This window comes from Equus asinus, chromosome 8, assembly GCF_041296235.1.
Source record: "Equus asinus isolate D_3611 breed Donkey chromosome 8, EquAss-T2T_v2, whole genome shotgun sequence".
In the NCBI taxonomy this organism is placed as follows: Eukaryota; Metazoa; Chordata; class Mammalia; order Perissodactyla; family Equidae; genus Equus; species Equus asinus.
Window position 1 is genome coordinate 45,715,205 of NC_091797.1, and position 26,623 is coordinate 45,741,827.

The 26,623-nt window shown below is 41.0% G+C and overlaps 2 protein-coding genes across 9 annotated transcripts in view; one reads left to right on the forward strand and one right to left on the reverse strand.

Annotated features, from left to right (window-relative positions):
• Window positions 1–26,623, reverse strand: part of CARMIL1 (capping protein regulator and myosin 1 linker 1) — a 309,026-nt gene that overhangs the window by 217,724 nt on the left and 64,679 nt on the right. The window lies entirely within an intron of this gene.
• The window catches only part of LOC106837858 (cytidine monophosphate-N-acetylneuraminic acid hydroxylase), a 348,449-nt gene that overhangs the window by 11,150 nt on the left and 310,676 nt on the right, over window positions 1–26,623 (forward strand). The window contains exon 2 of one of the 2 annotated variants that reach the window (XM_070515541.1): window positions 12,332–12,462. The exons of the other annotated variant lie outside the window; for it this stretch is intronic. The gene's annotated coding sequence lies outside the window, so the exon portion shown is untranslated. The remainder of the gene's footprint in view (window positions 1–12,331; window positions 12,463–26,623) is intronic. 2 annotated transcript variants of the gene reach the window in all.

The window sequence follows — 26,623 nt, forward strand, 5'->3', positions numbered from 1 at the left end:
AAAAGTATTATTCATATTATTCATCAGGAACAACAATGACTACAGCAACAGTCGCCACTATCTTTACAGAAATCGCCCCTACTGTGTTCTACCGTTTTGATTTTAAGTCTTACAACAATCCTAGAAGGAAGCTCCTCAAGGATCATTCCCATTTCAGAAATTCAAAAGCAAGGACTGAAAGACCTGCTGAAGATCATAAAAGTGTCACTGCAGGGAATGAAATATGGTTCTACTGCATCCTTCCCGCTGCTAGAATAATTCAAATATTTGTTTAATGCCTACCTCCATGGAGGAAACCACTCTTACTCATCATTGTGTCGCCAGTGCCACACTTCTTCACACACAGCAGGCACACAAAGATTGGTGAATGGATGGAATGTAAGAAGGAAGAAAAAAGGAGGGAGAGAGAGGGACAGAATATTATGTTTTGTTCTGCTCACTAGATCCAAACTCTCCCCGATACAGTGATTATAAAGAGAAGCATCACTTTTCTTAAAATTGCATATTGTCTGATCATAAAGGTAATACTATTATAGACAACTATATCACTTCTTACCAAAGGAAATTAAGTTAATCTATTTCCTACACCTCGCTATTTTTTTCCCTCAAGAAAGCCTGACTGAGATCTTCCAGTGCATCCAGCTGTAACACACATTCAGATGAAAAGTGAAACTTTCAATCACACAGATCTGACCCATCCCCCAGAGTCAGTCCAGGAGGAAGCAAGCAGGGTGGTGAGAGGTTTGCAAAACATGTCACAGGAGGAACAGCTGACGGAACTAGATCTACTTAGCCTATAGGAGAAAAGACATAGGCACGACAAGAAAACGGTCTCCAAATACTGACAGGCTGCACATGTCAGAGGGAATAAACGTTCTTCTGTGAGCCACCTAGGACCAATGTGTAGAAATTAAATGAAGGAACAATTTAACTTGATATAAAGAAAATCGGAAGATCAATTAGAAGTTGTGCAAAGAAGTGAAATCTTTTATGAGGCAGTTCTCTCACCATCAACAGCCTTGTCAAGAATATTGTACATGAGTGTGCAAGATTAAACTAGATACCTTCAAAAGTCCCACCCAGTTCCAATACCCTGTGCTTCTAGATCCCCATATATACTTCTGTGAGGACATCATATAGACCAGGGTTAGCAATATGTGGCACTTGTGGCAAACCACTACCATACCACATGTGATGTGACACACACACATAGAACTGCCTCAGATAAATCACAAATATTTGAAAAACTAGAATTATGTCATAAGAACTAATTTCTAACTATTACTGCGTCTCTCATAGAGACTTTGGAAGAAGGATGTGGATACTCCAAGACAAACTTTTTAGCTCAAGTTGTGATGCCCATAACGGAAGGGCTGCACGATATAGAAAAATTGCTACAGTAGTCCAAACTCTTGATTTTGCACCAACTAGCTATGTGACCTGTGGCCACTGTATCTTTTTAGATGTCAGAGTCCAAAAGGACTCGCAGTGCTGTTCAAAATGGTAGCCACTAGCCCCATGTGGCTTACTGACACTTTGCAATGTGGCTAGTGCAACAGAGGAATTTTTAATTTAAATGTAATTTTTAATTATATCTTACTGTAACTAACTTAGTAAATTTAAACAGCCAAATGTGGCTAGCAGCTATTGGATGGAACAATAAAGCTCTAATGATTCCTGATTGTTGAATCATTAGGCTGTTGAAGGAGAGAGTCAAATTCCAGGCCAACTTCAACCCATCATCTTCTCTAAGACCTTGATACATGCACAGCTGTGTGAGAAGGAAGAGGGATGAAAATCTGAGCCCCATGGGGCCGGCCTGGTGGCACAGCAGTTAAGTGTGCATGTTCCGCTTTGGTGGCCGGGGGTTCGCCGGTTTGGATCCTGGGTGCAGACATGGCGCCGCGTGGCAAGCCATGCTGTGGTAGGTATCCCACATATAAAGTAGAAGAAGATGGGCACAGATGTTAGCTCAGGGCCAGTCTTCCTCAGAAAAAAGAGGAGGATTGGCAGATGTTAACTCGGGGTTAATCTTCCTCGAAAAAAAGGAAAAAAAAAAGAAAGAAAATCTGAGGCCCAGCAACAGAAGATCCTTAGGGTTCCTGCCAGCTACTGTTTATGGAATTCATCATCACTCCAACATCCTGGGATAGATAGTCCAATAGCACCTCATTCTTTAATGTCCAGAGTTGGGGTCCACGTTCTAGTATGACAGGATAATTATCAAAGTTCTCTGGGAAGATGACCAGGGAAGTGCAATGCCCTATGGGAAATACCACCAGCCAGCCACACCACCAAGCCACCGACCCCTAATATGAAGACATTGGTGTATTATTTGTAAAATATTTGTGAATAATAGTGAGTAATTATTGAATATATTGAAATAATACAATTATTATTGATTAACAATATAATATTATTAAAATAAAGCATTCCACGCAGAGTACAAACAGCTACCTCTAAATCAGTTAAGTATCTCCTAGGAAGTACACCATCAGATTTATTTCAGGTTTATGCATTTATTTCAAATCAAAATATACAACCAACCCTAAAAGCTCTTTCACAAGTTTGAAAACACACAAATATTGAAAGGCAGAAAACGTGACTTTTTAAAGAGTTGTGTAGGTTGTTTCTTTAAAAAATGTAACAAGTCCAGAAAACTCTCCTTTTAAAAATTACCAGATAATGTTAATAATAGGCATATTCCAGAGGTTTAAGAGAAGCTTGGAGACAAATCTACTAACATGTTAGTAATAGCAATCATTACAGCGCCAGAGAATGAGACCTCAGAATAGTAAATGTGAAAGGGCAATGAGCCTAATCACAACTTATTTTAGGAGAAAGTTCATAGTGTATCTAGGAATCTATTATTATTTTTGCAATACTCTGCTTTTGCAATATTTTAAAGTCTATCTTTTTTAAGCTAGGCAAATCGTACAAATGAGAAGCCAATCATCTGTGTAACAACTGCATGGAATGCTTCCTAGCACAGAATGCACAGCCCTGGCTAGTCTCACAGAGGAAGTTTTCCTGTGCAGAAAACTCAGATGTCTGCTTGCTGATTCTTAACTCCTAAACTGCATTCTGCTGATACTGCAGACCTCTTGTAATTACCATGAGTCCCACATCCAGAGAACAAGGCAGACGAAAGCTCCATTGCTGCTGCCCATACCAGCATTAGCTTGCCTTACCCTGCTTAATTGGCTCTGATCACTGGGCAGACACTGAACTCACTGCCTTTTTCTTTTCACATGCTGACTCAAGTATTCCCAACACCATTACTCATGTTTCAGATTGTCTAGAATAAAAACCACTGATATTCAACTCCAGCAATCATTCCATTTTAGACTTGAAAGAAAAGTGATCAACTACTTCCAATCTGACTTGTCTTAAGCAGCTAACACTTTTCAAAAACTTGACTTACAGATGATTTGAAGTTATGAAAAACATATAATAGACAGTACCATAATTTTTAAACACCTAATGAAAGCCTAAAGGGCAGATTCCTTTAAAGTTTGCCTATAGACCCTGTCTTAGGCTTTCTCGGGCTGCTGTAACAAAAAGCATAGACTGAGTGGCTTAAAAAACAAAGGCTTCTTTCTTGCAGTTCCAGAGACTGGTAAATTCAAGATTAAAGGTGCCAGCTGATTCAGTTCCTAAGAAGGGCTCTCCTCCTGGTTTGCAGATGGATGCCTTCTTGCTGTATCCTCATGTGGCAAGAGAGATGCTAGCTAGCTAGCTCTCTGGTCTCTTCTTAAAAAGGCACTCATCATGAGGGCTCCACCCTCATTACCTAATTACCTCTCAACGGCTCCACCTCCAAATAACATCACCTTGGGATTAGGACTTCAACATATGAATCCAGGGGACCACAAACATTCAGTCCGTAGCTGACTCCAAACAAGAAATGGAGGTCCTCCTTATGTCTTCTGAATTAAAAATCACTGCATTTCCAGTAGGGAAGGTATCCAAGGATGGGAGAAGCACAGTACATGGCACAGCTCCAGGCACTTGGAAATGACGACAGTTGAATTTGCAAACAAGAGCCTGTGGTTTCCCCAGCAGTGGAGGGAGGAAATCCCCAGCAATAGGAGTGGAAGCCGAGTTCCCCTTTGGCTGGTGGTTTTTATGTTAGTGGTAATGGCTGCCATTAGCAAGCAGAGAAATTCACCTCTAAAGGTGAGAAAAATAATATGCTGTTGTCTGAGCTAAATACCTTGGAAATTTACAGTATTAATATAACAGGAAGCTTCATGCCTATTACAGAACTTTTAGCTGTTTCAACTAGGGCAGACATCACCCAAAGAAACAATGGCCTTTCAATACTCTCCAGCCTTAACTGTCCTAGAGATCTAAAGAACAATGCCAAATGTAACATTTATCGACTTGTGGATAGCAAGACTGTTTCAGAACACCTGTAGACACAGCATAGGTGTGATGCTACACTCACAATACCATTAGACAAGGTTTAGAGGCCCCACACACTTCAGACTTTTGCTCCCACATGCTCAAGGTTCTTTCTTTTTTTTTCTTTCTTCCTTTCTTTCTTATGAACTGCTCCCCTCATAGCTCTTGTTTCCTTTTCATCCTTCCAAAACATATCCAAAATGACAGAGTCCCTTTGCCAACTCATAGCCAGAGGCAAAGAAGTCATTACCACCTAGGAAAGGGAGCCCATAGTCATATCTGGTGATTATTCTCCATTTCACGCAATGCATATATGTTTACTGCTTTCCCCTCAAGGCCTCATTCTTGTACTGAAAATATTTTAATTGTAATTATAAGTCATCTCCATCCAAATGTATAGCAGGCTCATTTTGATTAGAAGTCACTGCGGCCAAAAAACAAGTCACTTTACGGTGCTCAACATCTTCAACAGCTGAATCCCAAGAATGGCTTGCTGAATGCAAGGAAAAGTCCTCAAGTAGGAACTCCAAATTCTGCATCTTCAAATCCAAAAGATGGTTATGAAAATCATAGATTGAAAAGCTGATAATTGCAGAATATATATTGCTATTTAAGCATCTATATATCCTCTATTTAAGGAAGTGTACACCTCTTAGAAAATTCAGGGGCCAGCCCCGTGGCCGAGTGGTTAAGTTCACGAGCTCTGCTTCCGCCAGTTTGAATCCTGGGCGCAGACATGGCACCGCTCACCAAGTCATGCTGAGGTGGTGTCCCACATGCCACAACTAGAAGGACTCACAACTAAAAATACACAACTATGTACTGGGGGACTTTGGGAGAAAAAGGAAAAATAAAATCTTTAAAAAAGAAAAGAAAAGAAAAGAAAAAAAATTCAGAATAATTTACATTAATGTTTCATTTGTCTTGAAATAGGTATGATGAGCATAGCACTCGATAGACAGCTATCTTCTCAGTCATAGATTTCTATGTCTCTGGGTATGCTCTTCAGAATGATCATTTGGGGACCTGTTGAAGAAAAGTCACAGCCCAAATGCTGTATGTGCCTATTCCTCAGTTCATAACAAGTATTTTTCAACCTTCCATCTACAACTATAAACACTTTTAACTTTGTTTGCATCTAAGCGTTTAAAAATGTCTACTCCGCCCATTAAATGTGCTGCTAGACAAAGATACAATATTGTATTATCTGGTATTTATGTTGTATTATCCAGATAATGTATTATCGATACTGTATTATCGAATATTATCATGATTCTCACCTGTTGCTTATTAATTTCATGCAAATTGATTGATTTTCAAAAGCAGAGCAATAATAATGGCTAATGTTTACATAACATTTACTATGTGCTGGACCGCAAGCTTTGCTTAAATTAACTCATAAGAACCACACTGACCCTATGAAGTGGGTAGTATCACCTCTCCAATGCCCCAGAGAGTTTTCGTTTCTGTTTTTATTTTAAAGTTCCTACTCCTAAACTATACCAGCAAAGTTCAAGTAAAAATAAGTACCAGATTAATAACAAAATAAATGTCATGTCCTTACACCAGACCAGAGTAACTTCTTTGGTACTACAAATGATGACTGTGATTGGTAAAATAATTAAGTGTATTAATTCTTGGGCTATTTGCCCACACCAAACTTCCAAGGCTAATCTCACCCATCAGTGTTCACAGGCACACACACCCACCAGACACATCCAGACACTGAGTTATCCACGCTTGGGAGAAAGTCAGAACTGTAGGCAAGAACGCACCCACGGACACGTTGCAACCCAATTTTCAACATGAATTTTTAATTTTATCACCTTCTTTACCAAATCTGCTAACAAGTGGCAAGTCAGACTGAAGTTTCTTCCTCCTCCCCACTCTTTGGTAGAGATGCTAATGAGCAGAAAAATGAGTCTAATAAGGCCCAGAATAATCCACAGACTGGAATAATCAGTCTGCAACCTCAAGAGCTGACTTACTAAAACTTTACTAATTTGTACCCTAGAAGAGGCCAATTCCCACATTAGTGCTACATGACCCAAAATCTGAGATAAAATATCCCAAATCAACTTATTCCTCCATAAAACAAGCATATATTCAAAAGTTTGTCATGATCACAACCAGCAAACTCTGCAATTTATTTGGTATTAATAACGCCCAAAAATCTTACTATTTCTCTCGTTTGTTCTCCTACGGAACATGTATTCCAAGTGCCTAGAAGAGGCATGGCACAGAGTAGGTGCTCAATAAATGTCTACTAAATGACATGCATGAATGAACAGTTCAGACACCACAGCATTCCCACCTACTTACTCCTAGTTTCCAGTCCTTGCCCGCTGAAAACCACACTGCACATTGGTACCAGAGGGACTCCTCTACAACACAAATATACCTGTCGCTCAACTGCTTGAATATCCTCCACAGACTTTCTCACACCTCACCAGCAAGACAAAGCCACAGCCATTCTCTCACATACTCTTGGCCTTGACTATATGGTAACAACAGTGAAATTCCCCAGGCCTAAGCAGTGTCCTCTCCTCCCTTCCATCAACCAGATGCCTTAGATGACTGGTTCTCCTGAAAGGCAACACATATCTTTATTACTGCACCTAGCTCACTGTGTTATTAATATTTTGGCATCCATCTGCCCTCCCAGACTATGAACTCTCAAAGGGAAGATTATCTCAATAACCATGGTATCCCCAGCATCTAGCAAAGTACTCAACACCTGGTAGGCATCAATAAATGTTTACGGGATGTTTGGATGGATGAATGGATGGACAAAATGAAATAGTATACATCTATCCAAAAAAATCACAGGCAGCCATGCTTTTGAAGATGACAATATTAGGCTTGCCAATAGGAAAAGAAAATAAATATAAATGGACTGCGTAACAAAATCTTCTCCACTAGCAGCAAGGATTAAAGAATTTATACTGTAAGGCTGCTAGGACTTTCACTTAATTTCTCAGGGCAACGAGGTATGGACAACCCTAAAAACTGGGAGATAAAGTGGTAGCTATGCATTCTTGGCTTCTCTACTCCAGAGGTAATATTCTGAAAGCTAATCTAAAAAGAAATGACTTTCAGTCAATGCTAAGAAAAAACAAACCGATATCCATGCAATGCCATGCAGACACACAGCTTCCACTCAGTGCAGACGGGGTGGGAGCTGGCTCAGAGAGCCTCTGCCACCACCCAAAGGACACATTAGTGCAAGCCCATCCACCTGTAGAAGAGAAAGCTATCAGAAGCCCAAGGACCTAGGGTGCACTGGACTGGCACTGCAGAATTTAGTTAGTTTAGCTCTAGCTAGAGTCCAGACGCTGCCCAGAAGCTTTGGGTTTGTGTCTTAATTGAGGGATAGCCTTTGGCACAGGCACTGAGTGTTGCCAGCCACAGGAGGATCTGAGCATCAACTCCGGCAAAAACAGTCAAAAGACAAAAGAGTATTTTTGCTGCATCTGAGCTATGCCAGCGATGGTGCCAGTGACATCCTGCCGCGTCATGCTCTGCCCTTCAGGCTTTGCCCCCAGATAGAGCACTGGGACAAGTGGCCTTCATTTCTTGAAAACAAACATTCTGAAATTCTGTCTCTTAAAAACAGAAAATGTAGACGAGAGGATCATAATGCTATTCTCTCTATTTTGGGAAATATTTAAAATTTCCCATAATGTTCTCAAGAAATTTTCCATGATAAGTTTTAGAAATATATAAGCCACAGTTTTATATTTCAGGACTTTTATTCCAAGGTAATTGGGACATGAAAAAGAAAGCAAGATTATCAAGATTGTCTTGTTGAAGGGAAAATACCAAAATACCAACAACAATAGATTTAAAGATAGATTTCATCCCACCCAGTATAGAGTGACTCAATGTCACCAAAAACATACTCTTCTCTATGGATTGTTACACATTTATGGAAATTACTTGCACCATTGGAATATATTATTTTTGTTTTTCATCTCTAAAATACTTTACATAGACACGATGTTTTTCTTCTACATCTTTATGTGTTTAAAACTTTATACAGACATTCCTTGGCACCCTGAAATACCACAATCCAAGCCTATCTTATTCCCATTAGCTGACCCTTTATGACCCCAAAGGGACAAAGTAGAATTTCCCTCTATTTCAAAACAAGCAACTATTTCAGCAAAACAAACAAAGGTCTTTTCTCTGTATATGTTTTATAGAGGAATATATAAATGCTTGCTACTTATATTTTTTTCTATTAACTCCCTCATCATGTTTTTATCATTGATATACTCTGCCAATTGTATTTGTAAAAATGTATTTTTTAAAGTTGTATCTATTTTTTTTTTTAATTTTCTTCCCTCATCGCAACCCAAAGTACTTCCTCTCACCTCAATAAACTCTACTGGAACAGCTCTTTTGGATACTTTTTATAGTTATCTAGGCAGACAGAAATGAAAACCCTCTTCTTCCCAAGCCTTTTCCACAGTCCCCTGTGCTCAGATCTTTCTTTTCTTGAAGCCACGTCCTCTCTGTCTTCTCCCTTTGTCTCTCCATCCCTCCAAAGCCACACCTTCCCATGCGTTCCCCTACTTAGGGAACAGCTTTCTCTCTCTCCCATATTTCATTACATCTAAATGTCTGCCTGGTTCCCAAGGTCCGCTACTATCAGAATCATCAACACCTGTCCAATCACATCACCCCAGGTGCTCAGGGGGACCCGCAAGTGGACCCGCAAGTGGGAGAACGTCACATTCCACACCCACCTAGACTTTAGAGCTTTGTCCTTCATGAACTGCCTCCCTCCTTTCTACCCAACAATTCCACCCAATTTGCAAAAGCCAAAGGGCTCAGATCCAAGGAACAACACTCTGGAAAGGAGGCTGGACATAGGACAATTTTCATACCAGTGTATTTCAATACGATTGGAATATTACCGTCTGCAAGCTGGTGGGGCTGGTCTATAATTTGGTAGGGAGAACTTGCAGAAATTCACAAAAAGAATTCCAGTGACTATGTAAAAAACTTTAAAGGGCAGGAAAACACATAACCTCTTGAATCATGAAGACTGAGAGTTTTGGCAACTAAGTTATTAAAATAAATATTTTTACCATTTATAAATTTGTCAAGTAGGCCTTCTTTAACAATATACAAAGAGAAACAAAAATATGGAAGTCCCAAATGAATACACAGTAGAGAGAGAAAAGATGAGTGTACCCCCAAAACGTCTCTTTTGCAGTGTAGGACCCTTGGTTCCGTGGGCCATATATTTGATGTGGTCTAAGACACGAGCCCATATTTGGCTACAATGAGTACACAGTCTAGACTGTGGCTCCTGAAAGGAAATGTCTGTGTCTAAATTATTTGTGAATTTCCAAAGACCTAGACAGTGCCTAGCACAAAGAAAATACTCAATAAATAGTTGCTTAATAAAGAGGGGCTTATTTTGAACCTTAGATCCTAGATTTTAAAAAAAACAAACTATAGATAAAGATATTTGGGATTTATTTATAAACTCATTATTACACATGAAGTTTAATGCAAACAATAAGAGAAAAATTCTTTTTTCTTTTTAGTCATTGGTGGAGTTAATTATCTGGAAATGTTGTGATTTACCTAATTTAAATTTTCCATTTACCTTTCCAATCTAACAAAATCACTTTCCTTTTAGGGCAGAGGTTAGCACATTGCTTCAGAGAGCCAAATCTGGCCCACTATCTATTTTTGTCAATAAAGTTTTATTGCAAAATAGTCACATCCATCCATGTATGTATTGTCCATAGCTGCTTTTGCCTTTTACTACAAAGGCAGAGTTGAGTATGTGTGACAGAGAATTGACCGACAAGCCTAACATATGTGCTCTCTGGCCCTTTACAGGAAAAGTTCGCTAACTCCTGCTTTAATCATGTAATACTGAATATCCAATAAAAGGTGTTTTTTAAAAAATATCTCAGAAAATTTACTGAGCTAAAGATATTTTCAAGGGAATCAAATATACTGTTTACTTCTGGTCATTATGGTTTTATTTGTATTCTCAAAATTGAAATCTATCAGAGACATACGTCAAAAAAAAATGAAGCCTAAAAATAAGGAAAAATTTCCTTGCACACCTAATTTATGCCATGACATACTTATAGCCTCTGAGAGCCTGAAAGAGCAGAATAAATTCCACAGAGGTAGAAAAGGGAAGAAAAAACTGCACAAAGAAGTTAAAAAGAAATTTAAGGCTACACAAAATTGAACCAGGGTATAAGGCCACATAACATCTTGATCTCTCCACATATTGAGTAAACGTGATATTTAACAAAATAAGGTGTGAGTAATGTTAAAGAAAAAGAAAAAAATGGCAGAAAGAGCAAGTAGACCTTTGGTTTGCGTATCCAGTCTACAAGGCTATCACAGAAAAGTGCCCTTTTTGGGAATACAGCAATCCCAGCCCTACACAAAGGAGACTCAGAGAAGACAATATTAAGACAAGAGACATTTCCCCCTGACCTGTACCCATCACTCGAGAAGGTTCACTCCACCAGCTTTCAGGAATTGGGAAGAAGCAAGGCCCTGGAGCCACCTCAAGCCTCACAGCTGGTCTCCCCGGCCTCAGTGCAACGGCCCTCCTGCCAGCTGGGAGATCTCACCTTCTTCTGAAAGAATCTTGTTTATTCCTACCAAGTCCGCCCTCACTCCTCTTCCATCTATCCAAATTCCACCCATCCTGCATGGTCCCATTCAAAATCCCAAGCAGTACAACTGCACCACTCAGAGGGACCCATTCACAAAGACCATGATGTGAATGATGCTCCCTGGGGTTGTACAACATGGCAGCCCCAATCTCAACCCCTCCGTAAAGCCTCTCCCATCCATATCACAGCAGAGTGATAGTATCTCTCTCTTTCCTGAATCTATACATGTGTCTTATGGCCTTCCATGGACTGCAAGCTTCTAGAAAGCAGAACACACATTATATATTTCTTCCATACATAAATCAATAATGACACTAACAACAAATGGCACTTAGCAAGTCAGGCCCTGTGCTAAATGTTCTGCACACATTATTTAATTCTCAAAATAATCCCGTGGATAGGCATTATCTTCATTTTCCGGTTTTCCAGATGAGGAAGCTGAGTCTTAAAAATGTTAAATTTGCTGGAGGCCACACAGCTAGAAAGAGGCTGAGCCAGAATTCCAATGAGAGTCTGTCAGAATCCAAGGCTAATGTCCTTAAATTATGCCCTACCTCTCACCTAGAAGGGATTTGATAAAACTTGCTTAGTGATGAAACAAGACACAAAACTGATTCAACCCCTAGCTGGCCCTTTAGTCTTTCCACTTCCTAACTTAGAATAGCTCTCAGGGTGGGAGAGCTATGAGGCAGAGAAATATCATAGTATTCCATCATCCCACACAGATACAATGACGATATGACTCTATCAGGGTGGTACCAAATACAAAATATTCCTATTTTGTCCTCCTAGGAAGAAGCATACCATGCAAACAGCTTAAAATTATTTTCCATGTTTCTTCTGAATAGCCAGGCCATTTGTGTCTTTACATCTGACCACTGAACTCATCATCAGACCATACACCCTCAAAAATAAACACAATTATAGAAAAGTTGATCTGTTCCACTCTAATATATGTATAATATAACTACTCTTACAACAGAACCTTGGAGCTACAGTCAAAATGAATACTCTCCTCTCCTTTACCTTCTCCCTCCTACAACCATAGAGACGAAGGCCTTAAGTATAACAGATCCCTATTCTGAAATGAAAATATTAAATTTAGAAAAGTATTAACAAGGTCCCCTATAGAGCTGGTTTCAAACGTTTAATTATATGCATACATACTTTATCACTGTTTCCTAATGAGGTTGGCAAGGAGATAGATTTGGCATTTTATTCTTAGTTTCATGTGCTTGTTTTTATGCTTACTGTAACAGCTTGCTGGGGGAGCACTGGAGAGAGAGTCTGATATGCTTTAAGAGGTGGCAAGGAAAAACAGCTCCCCATGGATGTTCCCCATATGGAAAAAGGCCAGGACTGGAAACATTAGGAAGAAGGGTTATCCAAGGTAAGCAGCACCATTTATAAATGGGGGAAACTTGACTCCAACCTTCTACCTTCCAATAAGATTTTGAGTTTTAAAAACCAGGAGGTGAATGGGAGGGGGGAGCCACAGCTGCTTAATCTGAAAGCACCTTCAGTTTCCTTGCAAAAGTTTCCAAGTCAAGGGGAAGAACCAACACCTACCATACAAAGCAAGCTCCAGAGGCTGCTTGGGCACCTGAGAGGCCATGGTACCCCCAGGGCGGAGTCCCAGCTGAGAAAAGTTCTCCTGGTGAAAGAAGCTACTAGGACCCTAAGGCTGAGCCCCTGGCAGGGTGGGAAATCAGCAGCTTATTTGGGAATCTGCCACCTCAAAGCACAGTAAGTGAGGAAGTAGTGAGAGGTGGCAGATGGGAAGGGGTGAGGTGGGGGGCAGAAGCTACACCCAGACAGCTGTGATGTTATAAAAATGTCGCAGCCAAGCGGTGTGGAAACAGGAGTCTTAAGCATCTGATTAACTGAGAAGCAGGTGTGGTAATTTCTGAACTAACTTGAAAAAAAAAAAAATCAAACAACAGCATTACACTCAACTGTTGAGCAGACTGCAATGGGTTGAGAATGAAACCAAAGCCTGAGATGTTAAACCTTGATCTAAGGGTGTCTGTGGCACAGGGCCACGCCACGGGTAAAACCAGGTTATAATGAATTCCCCATCTGGGACTTTCAAGAAGCTTTCCCTAGAAGAGGATCCAAGACAGATCCACCCGATATTTAAATCCAGCCTTTAACAAAGGCCCTGTTAGACACCAGACTTAGTAATTTGAATCTAAGAAGAGACTCCTAAAAATTCAGATAAACTTGGTTACTTGAACTTCCCCATTATAGCAAAAATAGAAGGAATGTGTAATCTAATCATGCAAGGGGTTTTTAAATTCAGCTAAAATAACTGGCAAATAGGACCATACGAAATTTTCCTTGCAAAAAAAATGGCAAAAACAAAACCCTCCTAACAGAATTGCTTCGTTAGAATTATAACTCCTTACTGTAAACCAGAATTGTACCATTCTATACAACATATTGGTCAATAAAACATAGCTTGACCCATTCAAAATTCTGGTCAAAAAAAGTGGGTCTGGACAAGGGACACTGGTACACTTATGTGAAGTGAGGTTGCAGACATGCAAAAGTCGCATTAATTCCACATGTAGACATTTCAACCATTTTTGAAGGGTGGGCAGAGAACTCAAGAGTAAAGACTGCAGGATTTAAACATTTTAGTAGGAAGATTCACAGAGCTAACAACCAGATAGTCCTTAAGTTCTTGGCTATACCACATCACTTTGCATGAGGTGGTCTGTGAGATTCTCAAGTCCTATCTGTTTTGTCTCCCTAAATTGACTGCCCACGTTCGGTTTCACTTGAAAACATTGATCTGTATGCAGCCGGTGCTTATTAGGAGGTGTGAGCTGTCTGTTCAATGATTTCTAAGAGTGATGCACTGAGCTAATTTAACCCAAATGGCTTTATAATTCTGTCTCAACCTTCCCTCTTAGGCTGCCTAATTTTTCGAGGGCAGGATAATGGAAATTATTTCAAGAAATGGAAAATGTGTGATTTAAGTAACTCAACTGAGCTGATTTCCCTTGGGGAAAGGACAGCTGACTATTCTCAGAAATTAAATAAGTGGTGTCTCTGACCTCTATTAGTTATTTAAATTTAGAATATCTTTACTAACAAAGAGAAGGTGTTCCAGTCAACGCCAATGAGCATCAGGACCTTCTGCTTTCGGCATACCAAATGATTGAACTCTGTCTGAATCTCCCTCACAGTTGTACTGAGAATTTTCTCTAATGTTCAGCTGACATAGAAAAGTCTGAATCCACTACATGAAAGGTAGTTTAGGAGTGTCTGGAGATAATGAAGGAAAGTGTGAGTTGTTTGAAAGCCAAGTGTTCACACGTGGGAGGCTGTCTCAAAATATGAATTACTTTCTGGCATTCTCCCTTAACTGTTCCCTCCCCAAGCTTTCTCCTCCCGGCATTCTTAACTCACATAAGACCAAGGGACAGGAAGGGCCCACAAAGCCACACCACAAATCGCTGGGAGTCCAGCGGGCACTGTTGGGGCGGGGATGGGGGTGGTGCTAGCCCTGCCCTGGGAGGCCTTTTCCAGCCATATAGCACGCCCCCTTCCCACTCCTCAAGTGCACCCACCCTCCAAATCACTAAAACAGTCCCAAGGAGACCAGACCTTTGCCCAGCTCAGTTGCTTGCATCCCACCCTATCCAACTTTGTCAAAGGCAAAATTGTTTTCTTATAACCAGAGTATATATTTTACCTAAAGTATCCCTAGGGCAATATTTCTTTCTTTTGCCATTCCTAGTACTAACAAAAAGCCCAAAAAAGAAAAACTGAAACCAAAAATTTACTTCCACCACAGATTCTCCTTCCACCAAGAAAGCAAATGTTATGTAGCAGTTGACCACGCCCCCCAAATCAAAAACGAGGCACAAGCTTCCCAAATGTGTGAGAGAAACCAATTTTCACAGTGGCAGCTAACATGGGAAAACACTTTTATTGCAAAATTGAAGAGTGTAGCTCAGCAAATACATGCTAGAATGCTAATGTGAGTAATTACACAGGTGGTTATGCAAACACTGAACTCCTGCTTCAATTTGGCATAAGTATAAACATTTCTAGGATAGTTTGCAAGGTTCAATTACCTAGATCTGCTGGATAATTTCCTTTACATCTGAAAGAGCTCCCCCAAAGTCAATCATTTTCCAACGGAAAAGCCACTATTAGAAACATGTTCTAGGGAGACAAGAAAAGAGCGCATTTTGTACTAAACTGATTCAACGTGTTTAAATGAGCATCTTACCAGGAGCTGACCTGGGCAGACATGATTATTTTCTTGTGTCCTACACCTTAATTCAAACACATCTTTACTCTTGAAAACATTCATTTATCCGAATAAGACCCATTGAGATCTAATATGAGCCAGGCACTATTCTAAAATACTAGGGGTACAGCAGTGAACAAAATAGGCAAAAGTATGTTACCACACAAAAAGGGGGCTCTCTGTCCAATGCACATAAAAAGCCAATAATGACGCTACCAGCTTTTGAGAAAAGAAAGACTTTATTGCAAGGTCGACCGCAAGGAGACAGGAGTCAAAGCTCTCAATTCTGTCTCCTCCATCCAGGGCTTGGGGCAAAATTTAAGAGGTTAGGAGGAAAAGGCTGGTACGTGGAAGTGCTGGCGGGGCAGGTTTTGATTGGACAGCTTTAAACATTTACAGTAAGGTGTGGAAGGGGCTTTCACACTGGATCTTCCTAGACAAGGGAACCCCAGCTTCTGATAAAAATCTGAAAAGTTTCAAGTTCCTGCCATGTCCCAGTCCTTGGGTTCCATGGGGGAGAAGCTTTGGTTCCGGGTGTCATTTCAGGTCAAGATTTTCCCCTCTGTGCACACTCTGGCTCCATGACTTGCATTTTTTTGGCTTGCCCCTCAAAAACAGCTTGAACATTCTGGTGATGAAATGCGGGTCAGTTTGAACTGGTCCTAGAGGGCCCAGGGTTACATGCCCTCAGGAGGCTTGCATTCTGATAGGGGGAAATAATACATAGTCACACAAATAAGACATAAGGCATTTTAGAATGCCGATCAAAGTATGATGGAGAAAAATAAAGCAATTAAGGAGAATGGGATGGGGATGGGGTGTTATAATTTTAAATATCAGAGAAGAATACAGGGAAAAGGGTACATTGCGCAAGCACCTGAAGAAAGCGAGGGACCAGGCCAAGCCCGGTGGGAATCTTGGGAAAGAGCTTTCCAGGCAGAAGGAACAGCTGATTCAAAGACCCTGAAGGGGCCGGCCCTGTGGCTGAGTGGTTAAGTTCATGTGCTCCGCTTCGATGGCCCAGGGTTTGACCAGTTCAGATCCTGGGCATGGACACGGCACTGCTCATCAGGCCATGCTGAGGCAGCATCCCACATGCCACAACTAGAAGGACTCACAACTAAAATATACAACTATATACTGGAGGGCTTTGGGGAGAAAAAAAAGGAAAAAAAAAAAAGATTGGCAACAATTGTTAGCTCAGGTGCCAATCTTGAGGGAAAAAAAAAAAAAAGAAAAAGAAAAAAATGACCCTGCAAAGGGGCATGTCTGGGGGGGTTCAATGATGAACAAAAACATACATTTTGTTAATTGTTTCATAATCTTATTAAAAACTGTATCCTACACAGAGATTTCAAAAGGCTTCATTGTTTTCCAGTACTGGAGTTTTCTCTTAAATATAGAGCATCTGACGCTTCCGTGATCCATAGAAATGCATGTGTTTTGCTTTCCCTCCATCCCTACGTGCACTGATGGCTTCTTGTTTGCAGGGAGTTAGGTCCCAAGGGCTCTGGGAGTACGTTTAGCACCACAGCAACCAAAGCTAGTAGACCAAGTACAGCACTTGGATAGGCTGCAAGTCAAAGATGCCTATATATGGACTTAAGAAATGGGTGCAAGAATCTCTACCTTTATCCCCTATGTTATAACCATTCTCATCATTTGTGCTCGGTGTCAAGGTGGTGAGAGGTCAGCACAGAAAACTCCAAAAATGGTAATATCCCCAAAATAGAGCTGGAGGGAAAAAATAGCCACTCTCTGCACTTTCGAAGTAATAATGTGACCCAATCTTCTTTCTTAAAAGTTACAATTTAAAAAATGAAAAAAGTGGGGGCCAGCCCCGTGGCTGAGTAAAGTTGTGCATGCTCTGCTTTGGCGGCCCTGGGTTCACAGGTTCGGATCCCAGGTGTAGACCTACTCCACTCACCAGCCATGCTGTGGAGGCATCCCACACACAAAGTAGAGGAAGATGACACAGATGTTAGCTGAGAGCTAACTGTCCTCAAGCAAAAAGAAAAAAAGAGGAGGACTGGCAATGGACATTAGCTCAGGGTGAATCTTAGACACACACACATGCATAAGAAATCTTATTTCGAATACAGAGGAGGAGAAAAGGAGAACTGTGAATGTGAAAAAACAGAATGTGAATTCCCAGAACCTGGAGGAAGGTCAAGTCCAGAGTGAAAGGAACAGTGGCTGAGAGTCAGGCACATCTGGGCTCCCTCCCTGGTCCACTAGCTGTGTGGCCTCGTGTGTCCAACTTTACCTTTCAGAAGCTTCACTTCCTCATCTCTGAAAGAGAATTCCTAATCCCTACAGTATAAGATTGTTGCAAAGACTGGAAACAGTGGATTTAAAGTAGTCAACATGTAAAAAGGCCAATCTCAAAAGGTTACTACTGTGTAATTCCATTTATAGAGCATACTTGAAATGAAAAACTTATAGAGATGGAAAACAGATTAGTGGTCGCCAGGGGTTAGGAGGAGGGGGGGGGAATTGGCTATGATGATACAAGAGTACCATGAGAGATCCTCGTGATGGAAATATTCTGTATTTTAACTGTGGGGTGGTCACATGAATTTTCACACGTGATAAAATTGCATAGAACTAAATACACACATACGACCCACACAAATGAATGCATGCAAAACCTAGAAATCAACAAAGTTGATGATTGCATCAGCATTAATTTTTTTATTGTGATACTGTAATATTGTTATACAACGTTATCATTGGAGGAAATTGGATGAAAGGTACACAAGATCTCTCTGTATTATTTCTCATAACTGCTATGAATCTACAATGATCTCAAATAAGCGTTTTAAAAATCTCATCACCTTAAAATGTCCGGCATGTTATGAATGTTCCCTAAGTGGCATATTGGGCAAGTTATCCTCTCACCTATAAACCAGAACTGCGAATTCCTACTTCCCAGTGAGACTCTAGAGGAAATGCTGAAGCCAGCACACTAGGTGAGGGTTCACGCAATGGAGGTTATCACCACCATCATCTTTGGACCGCAGCCCTTCAAAACCTCACCAATATCCAAGTGAATTATCAAGACTTTCTATGTAACCAATAGAGAAACTTACTGACAGGCATCCGTTTACCACAAAATTTAAAGAACATTTATTCTGCCTCTGAGTAATAAACACACACACACTAATATAAAAGAGCCTAAAAAGAGAGAGAAAAAAAAATACTTTCACAGTCTAGTCTAGCGCAGCATTCTCCAAAGTGCTCTCTAAGGAACACTAATCCTTTGAGATGCTCAAAAAAAAAAAAAAAGATCCATGGTCAAATAAATTTGGGAAATGCTGCATTCGCTGTCCCCCACTGGGAACTCCAGGAAAAACAAAAAAATCCCCATTCAACTTCACCTAACCCATCTTTCCCGAAATTTACTTGTTCACAAAATCATTTTTCACACCTATTCCTAAGGTCTAGGATTTAAAAAGTCTTTTACATCAGTCAGCTACTCACTACCCAGTTTCTTCACCCATTACATTCTTCAGAAGAGAAACAGATGGTTTTTCTACAACTAGTGTAGTGGTTTTAACTACACACATCAGATTCAATGCAAGTACAATTCTGTGATGACAACTCTAAGCATAGGAGAAGTGGTTTTTCCGGTCTTTCTTTTTTTTCAGGTCTCTTACTTGAGAAAACAAAAGTGCTCCTTTCTGGAAGTTTCTTAGAAACTTCCAGGTGCAAAAGTTTTCCACTATGCCAGCAGTCTCCTCCTGAGTGGCAACCACTCACAACTGGAACAGCAGTTTACAACATGATGTGATTATGAGGAATAAGCTCATGGGAATAAGCTGAAGACTAAAAAGATCCCTACGCAAAACTATAGGTACTCAAATTCCTTTAGCACCATTCAGAGCCTTTCACATCAAAAACAAGGAAAAAGCTCTAACTGCAATTATTCCTGGAAGAGATGAGTTAAATTTAAGTCATTTCATGGAAATGGCTTAAGCTTAAAGACATATAAATAAATTTCAAATGTCAAAGAATTTGCTGAAATCAGGCTCGGATGGGGGCTGGAGGGGGAAAGTGAAGACCATGAGTTCTGAGGAGCAATGGGACAAAGACAGAGAAAAGGGGAGGCAGAAATTACCAAAAATCATGTAATTCACAGGTCTGTCGAGGCCAAAGCCTCTGCTTTACAATTACACGTTTACCTTTACAAAAATAACCCATATTCCAAATTGCAAAACCATGAACTAACTGGAAAATCAAAAGAAAGAAATTAATGAGAATAATTTTAAAAGGAAGAGATTAATCAGAATAAGGAATAAGGAAAAGATTAGGGATTTTTTTAAAAAACACACAAAGCATTTGAGGGACATCCACTTCAAAATTAGTTCAATGACACCTGCCTTCTCTGTAAAGATCTGGAAAAGAGGAGTTTATCATGAACCCCTGACATACGGAAAAAATGTCTCCATCACTAAAGGATAATAAAGCAAACTCACTGAGCATTCCAAGCCAAAGGCACACTCCGGCCTTTGGGAACATTTCCAACATGTCTGAAAACAAAATGAGTTGCAGATAAAACCTCAGTTTCACCAGAAAAGCCCAGCTTCCCAAGCATTCCAGTTCCTCAAGGTTGCTACATAAAACTGAGCAATGGTTTAGACATTCCATCGCCGTGAATCATCCTAAAATCACATGAATATGGCTGTCAGGCATACTCATTCCTCACTTTGGCTAGGTCTAATCATAACACTTGAAATAAACTAAGATGTCACTTGACAGATGCCATCGTTCCCTCCACTCAGCTTTCTCAATGGTCCTCCCCTACAGCATCACAGGGCCCAATCTCTTGGCTACAATAATTTGAGGAGCTTTTGCCTTGGACATCTCAGCCTTCCTCCTCTTGGCCCAGAAAATAGGGTGGAGAAAAAATTAAGTTTTTTGGTAAAAAAATGTTTTCTGGTAATTGAGCTGAGTTTGACCTAACAAAAAAAGTGTCTATGGTTTAGCAGAGATCCCAGGGAGCTTCCAGACTCATGGCCCCTGCAGACTAAACCCCGTTGGAGATAAGAAAGGCAATAGATGGCCGGCCTGGTGGCGCAGTGGTTAAGTGCGCACGTTCCGCTTCGGCGGCCCGGGGTTCACTGGTTCAGATCCCGGGTGCGGACATGGCACCGCTTGGCAAGCCATGCTGTGGTAGGCATCCCACATATAAAGTAGAGGAAGATGGGCAAGGATGTTAGCTCACGGCCAGTCTTCCTCAGCAAAAAGAGGAGGATTGGTGGCAGATGTTAGCTCAGGGCTAATCTTCCTCAAAAAAAAAAAAAAAAAGGCAATAGAAGCATTCTAAATCTGCCTGCTGACTATGTGAAACCCCCTAATGGTCTATGAAAATTTTCTTCTAAGGAGCTCAGATATCTTTTATAGTGTCGCTCCTTGCTGCAAGATGTTTTCCTCTATTACAAAGAGAGAAAGGCACTGTCTTTCATTCCTTTTTCCCTCCCCAACTCATGAACACAGGAAATAGTGACTTTCCTAAATTCCTTTAACATTGACGGAAGGAGGGAAAGCCTGGGTACTCATTCCTAATCCAATGTTCTATTAACAGGATTTTAAATGCCATGCAGTTTTCTGAATAACGTTAAGTGGGAAGACAATGAACAATGCTGGTATTGTGGCAGTCCTTCTACCCGCCACCCCACAGGGAGCTGAGCGATATCTTATCTGCAGGTCCCTATTTGAACAGTGATGCACCTGCAAGGTGACAGGCCATGCCTAACTGCAGTAAAAAGGTCTCCCTTTCACTCCTTTAACGTGCGAAAGTTCATTTAGGTCAATAAGGCCATGTTCAAAAACAAGTTAAGCCTTTCTCATTTTTTTTTTTAAAAAAGTGCTTTCATTCTCGTAAAAGACTAAACCATTCAGCCAGACTTGGCCAAACCTTCCATTTACACAGAGAGACACACCGTAACAATTGGCCCAAATACCCCTAAGGGAAGAACCAGACTTCTGGTTTCAGAAATGAGAAAAATGCCCCCGAGTTGGCTTCCGGGTTCCCCCACATCAGGGCACACAGAGGAAATGATTCCTATTTCGGTTTCTCTGCTGAAATAGTCAAGGGAAGGCAATCCCAGTATCAGAAAGAAAAAATGAGCATGCCACTGGAGCTCGCAGGCTGCTGGGTCATCAGAGTGCCTCCTCTCAAATTCCAAACACAAACCCACACGCCCGAAATGCTAGACTGAGCCAAGAGGCTGTGCGCCTGCCTGGAAATCTCGCTCTGCTGACTATCTTCATGTTTATCTTTGAGCACGAGGCCAGCTTAATGGCTGATGCTTCTGTCTTCCTGGGTCCAGTGGCAAATCTGCCAGGAGGTCCTCATGGCCAAGCAGAAAGAGGCTCAGTGAGCTCTGGGAAGCCAGCAATCAGAGAAGTGTGAGTCTAAGAGAACAGCCTGCCCTGCTGGGTTCTGAAACACCAGCTCACGGATGAGCACATTAAAGGCTTCCAGCAGCAGGACTGAATGGTGTCAGCACAAAGCAGCAAGTCCAAGTCCTTCCGGCTTCCCTTTCTGGCCAGTATGGGAGAGTGTTAGCCAGAGAGGCATTCACAGACTTCTGCCTAGCAGGACAGAGCCAAGAGGGAGCCTTTCCTTTACAGCAAGCAAGAAGCATGGGACCATGGTGCCCAGTGCCCATCCTGGCAGAAAAAGGACAAACAATGATCCCAATAATAAATGCACACACAGCACAGCACAAACCATGCGTAGCATAATTATACATTCAAATTTGGTTTCCAAAACTGGGTGAAACAATCAGTATTCTTGGTCACAACCACCATACAATAAAACTGCCACCCTAAGAGATTTCTACAGTGTGATACCTGTCTATATGAATTGCATATGACTAACACATGATTGCTGTTCCCATCTTTGGAGGCACCTTGAGTCATATTTCTTGAATTGCCTATATACTAAGTTCCATCATTTTTAAGTGCATTTCCTGGTATTATTTCTCAGAAATGCATGGTACACAGTGCCACTGTCGGCAAAAGGACTAGCCCTGAACAAATTATAGATCCTCATGTAAGCAGCGAATGACTACTTACACTCCCTTCAGAGATACATCACTTCCTTATAATCATACGATGCCTCCGTATGCCCCAACTTTATATGTCCTATGATATGCTTTATAAGTATCCTAATGTTTAAGTATAATAGGTAACATTTTATTTGACTGTCTAATTTTTACTCTTATTTATCTAACCCCTAGTGCTCTAACCCCCAGAAAATAGAAAATCCTATGTATTTTTCACACATCACATTAAAGTAACATCTCTCCTACCTTCATATTCTCCCCTTGTTTCTACTGTCTGCCTAATATGACCAAAAATGAAAGTATAAGACAATCACAGTGCTTCAGCTAGCAATGAAATCCATCTTTATCCCATGGAAGAAAAATGACAGCCAATATGACACTGCCTGATGTTTTTCAGACACAACATAAGCTGTGTTCATAATTTAGTTCAGGAACAGTTGGTCTACACAGTGGTATGGCCAAGTTTTTTTTAAACAAATATTAATTTCTATTACCAAAAAGTTTTTAAAAATGCACGTAAGGCAATTCTGTGGTACTCCTTCTACGGACAAAACCAGGGAACAAGACAAGTTGGTCCAAGCTTTTGGGCTAAATGCTTATAACCAGCTCAGTGTAACTAAAAAGATTTATCCTGCCCTGGCAGAAATCATAAAGAGTGTCCTTTCAAACTTGGATATGATCACATCTAGAAATCTGAAGCATTCATAACATTCCAGTAAACACAATGAAAAAAACAAACAACAACAACCATATGCCTACCATAACACATCAGTCTCTCCTTAGCGAGTAAAGTTGAAATACCTGCGCCTTCTCTTCATTTACCACCAACTTGTTAGAAAGGCACTTCAACTTAAGAAAGTAGTTCAAGCTTCTTATTTCATTAACCACAGAATTACAGGTCGTTTACCCTGAGCTGGGAAACTTACCCCTACCCAGGATGGACAGTAAACAACAGCTTCTCAAGGCTTATTAAACATTAAATAATTAGAATAATAACACCATGAATATCTACAGGCTTTTACACTGTTTTGAGTTTTTGTGGCACATATTTATGAACCTGAAATTTCAAGTGCTTTCTCCATTGGAAAAAAGAAACAGAATCTGACAACAACCACCCCAGCAAAGAAAACCCAATTATCCCACTTAATTTAGTTTATTCTAGAGGTGAGGCCCCTGGGGAAAATTCATCCAATAACTGACTTTCGTTAACCCTTAGAGGCTGCTACAAAAATAACGCAACGGCTTCTGTTAAGTCTCGGAACACACCTCCATCTCACCCTGATAGATAATCCCACTAAGACAGCCATTCCCTCTCTTTAAACCACACCTCTGGTTTTTCAAACCCCACCTCTACTTAGATTCCCAGTCAGTGAGCTTGTAAAGACTGTGAGACAACTTGAGCAAACTCACTGAATGGCTGACCCGGAAGTCTTCCAGAGAGGAAAGTGGCCAGAGGAGCGTCCTTCCTACATGAAAAGCTCGATGGGAGCGTTCTGTAGGAGGGAGCCAAGCAGCAGGGCGACCGGTAAACGAACAAGTTTACGAGAACAATGTGTCTCTCCCTACACCACCATGGAGGATATTCAGCAGACAAGATGAAAACATTCTGGAGACCTGTTTTACAACAATGGGAATATACTTAACACCACTGAACTATACACTTCAAAATGGCTAGAATAGTCACTTTTGTGTTTTTCACCATAATTTTTTAAAAACTAAAAAAAAAAAGATATTCAGCAGAAGCAGCATTCCACACTGCACAGAAAGCCAAGGAGGAAAAGACAAGTCAAGATGACAGCAAGCATTTACTGCACGGTTTTGAAGCACTTATTACTTACAGACTGGACAGAAAACAAAGGTCATTGAGCGGAAGGCAGTATTCCTGGCATCTTGTCCAAAACATAGAAGGCAGAATAGAGGCACTCAAGCCACTGACAGTTCCTTCCTCAGCTCATTCACGTGGTCCTAAAATCAGAAGCATCTAGGATGTCTGCATTGATTCTGAAGTCCTAACTAGGAAATCAAAGGACTTAGACGCCCCCGGAGGTGACATCCTCTCTTCCTACTGATACCCCTGCCACTGGACTCTGGCTCTGAAGACAAGACCCAGAAGAAGGTACTAGGTTCTAGACCTACAACCCTCCAGAATATTTGGAAGAGTGTGTCTGTCAAAAGACTTGCCAACTTGATCAGGATGACTTTCCACCGACATCTGTGAGTGTGTGGAAGGCACTGCCGAGGTAAATCCCAGCCGAGCATAAAACTAGGTTCACAAGTAGAAGCTTCTGGGGTCAGATTTCAAAGTAAAGGAGAACTTCTGAATAATTAAAGACCTGCAACAATATTAGAGTCACCCCTTGAGCAGTGAATTATGTCACCAGGAATGTTGCAGTAGAAGTTCTTGATTAAGTGACACACTGGGTTTAGGTCCTCCCCAACTCAAGTTTCTGTGGTATATTCGTTGCGTATGTGTTCGGCTACAAAGGGAAAACCCAAACACTTTTCATCCTTTCACCCCACCATCCTTAGAATGTTGACTTTTATCTCCATGTTTGTTACCTCCTGGCCACAAGACGGATGCCCTATCTCCAGGCTCAAGCCCATGCTGAAGGCAGAAGCAGCTGAAAACAGGAAAGGACACCTCCTGACTCAGAAAAACAAAATTTTCGGGCCAGCCCCGGTGGACTAGTGGTTAAGCTCAGCACACTTCACTTTGGCGGCCTGGGTTTGGCTCCCGCACACAGACCTCCATCACTCATCTATCAGTGGCCATGCTGTGGGGGCAGCTGACATACAAAAAGAAGATTGGCAGCGGATGTTCGCTCAGGGTGAATCTTCCTCAGCAAAAAACAAAAAACAAAAAAGTCTCCAGACATCACCAAATGTCCCCTGGAGGGCAGAAACACCCCTATTTAAGAACCACTCTTAGACTACTCATCACTCCATAGGGTAAGATGAAGAAGGTGGTGAATGGGGTAGTCAGCCAACCAACAGTGACCGCCCTAAATACTCTAAATCTATTTCTTAAATGTTTTCTAATGAGCTTGCCTGCTACTGCGCTAAGTATTCTGGAAAATTTAAGAGAAACATATGAAGTGTTCCCACCTTAGAAGTGCTGACAATAAAGTTTGAAAAATCAAGATTGACGCACAAGAAAAAATACACTGTAGAGGTCTTAAACCATAGAGACAGGCAAGACATCCTTCAGTTGGTTCAGATCAGGAGAGATAAAAGCACATAAGAGTGTAGCCTGGAGTCCTTAATAAAAACGTCACTTCAGAGGCAGAACTTGCATTTGAAGACTAGAAATTCTTAGACAAGTGGCAGGAGAGAAGGAAAACAACATAAGCAGAGGACATAAAGTGAGCACGGTGAAAGCTCAGGGGCTACCCTTCAACTGACCTGGGTTCTAATAGACTCAAGCCTGAGCATGGGCAAGTCATTTAGCATCTCTGCACCTCAGTTTTATCATCTGTATAATGGTGACAATAACAACATCTATCTCCTAGGGTTGCTGAAAGGATCAGATGAGAGCATATCAGTTACAAGAGTATCTGGCACATAGTAAGCAATCAGTTGTTAGTTTCTATTACTGCTGTTATTATATAGCTATGTTATGATATATAATTTAATATAATAAGAAGTCAGGAAAAGAGACCACCTGTTAGTGAGTGGCTGTGATATCCTGAGCAAGACAACCAGAACTTATAGTTAGTGGGTAAAGTCAGGCTCCTGATGGCCATGACCTACTGGCTGAGATCCAGGTGAGATGGCAGGAGGACCACCACAAAAGCACCATCCACACCTACCAAGAGGTGGTGGCAGGAGGGTTGGCTGGAATCTGTGGATGATTTCAAGTGAACACCATGGCCAGCAGCCATGGTCAAGTTAGTGATAAGACTTTCCATGTTATAAAGGAGTTTTAACTTGCAAAGCATTTCTACATATACTATCTGAGTAATTTGCATGTAACAAGCCTTCAACAGCTAACAGAGAGCTACTGTAGCAAGGAGGAGTTCTATTCATCATTTCAACAGTCACTGCCAAGCAAAGACAACCTGTGGAAAGAAGTGGGAGATACAAGACTTGCCTCCTACCTGAGCATAAGAGACATGGAAATGAATCAAATGATTAATACAGTATCTTTAATAGATTTAAGGGGAAATAGACAGGCTTTAAAAAAATATTTTCAATCTCATCATTCTTAT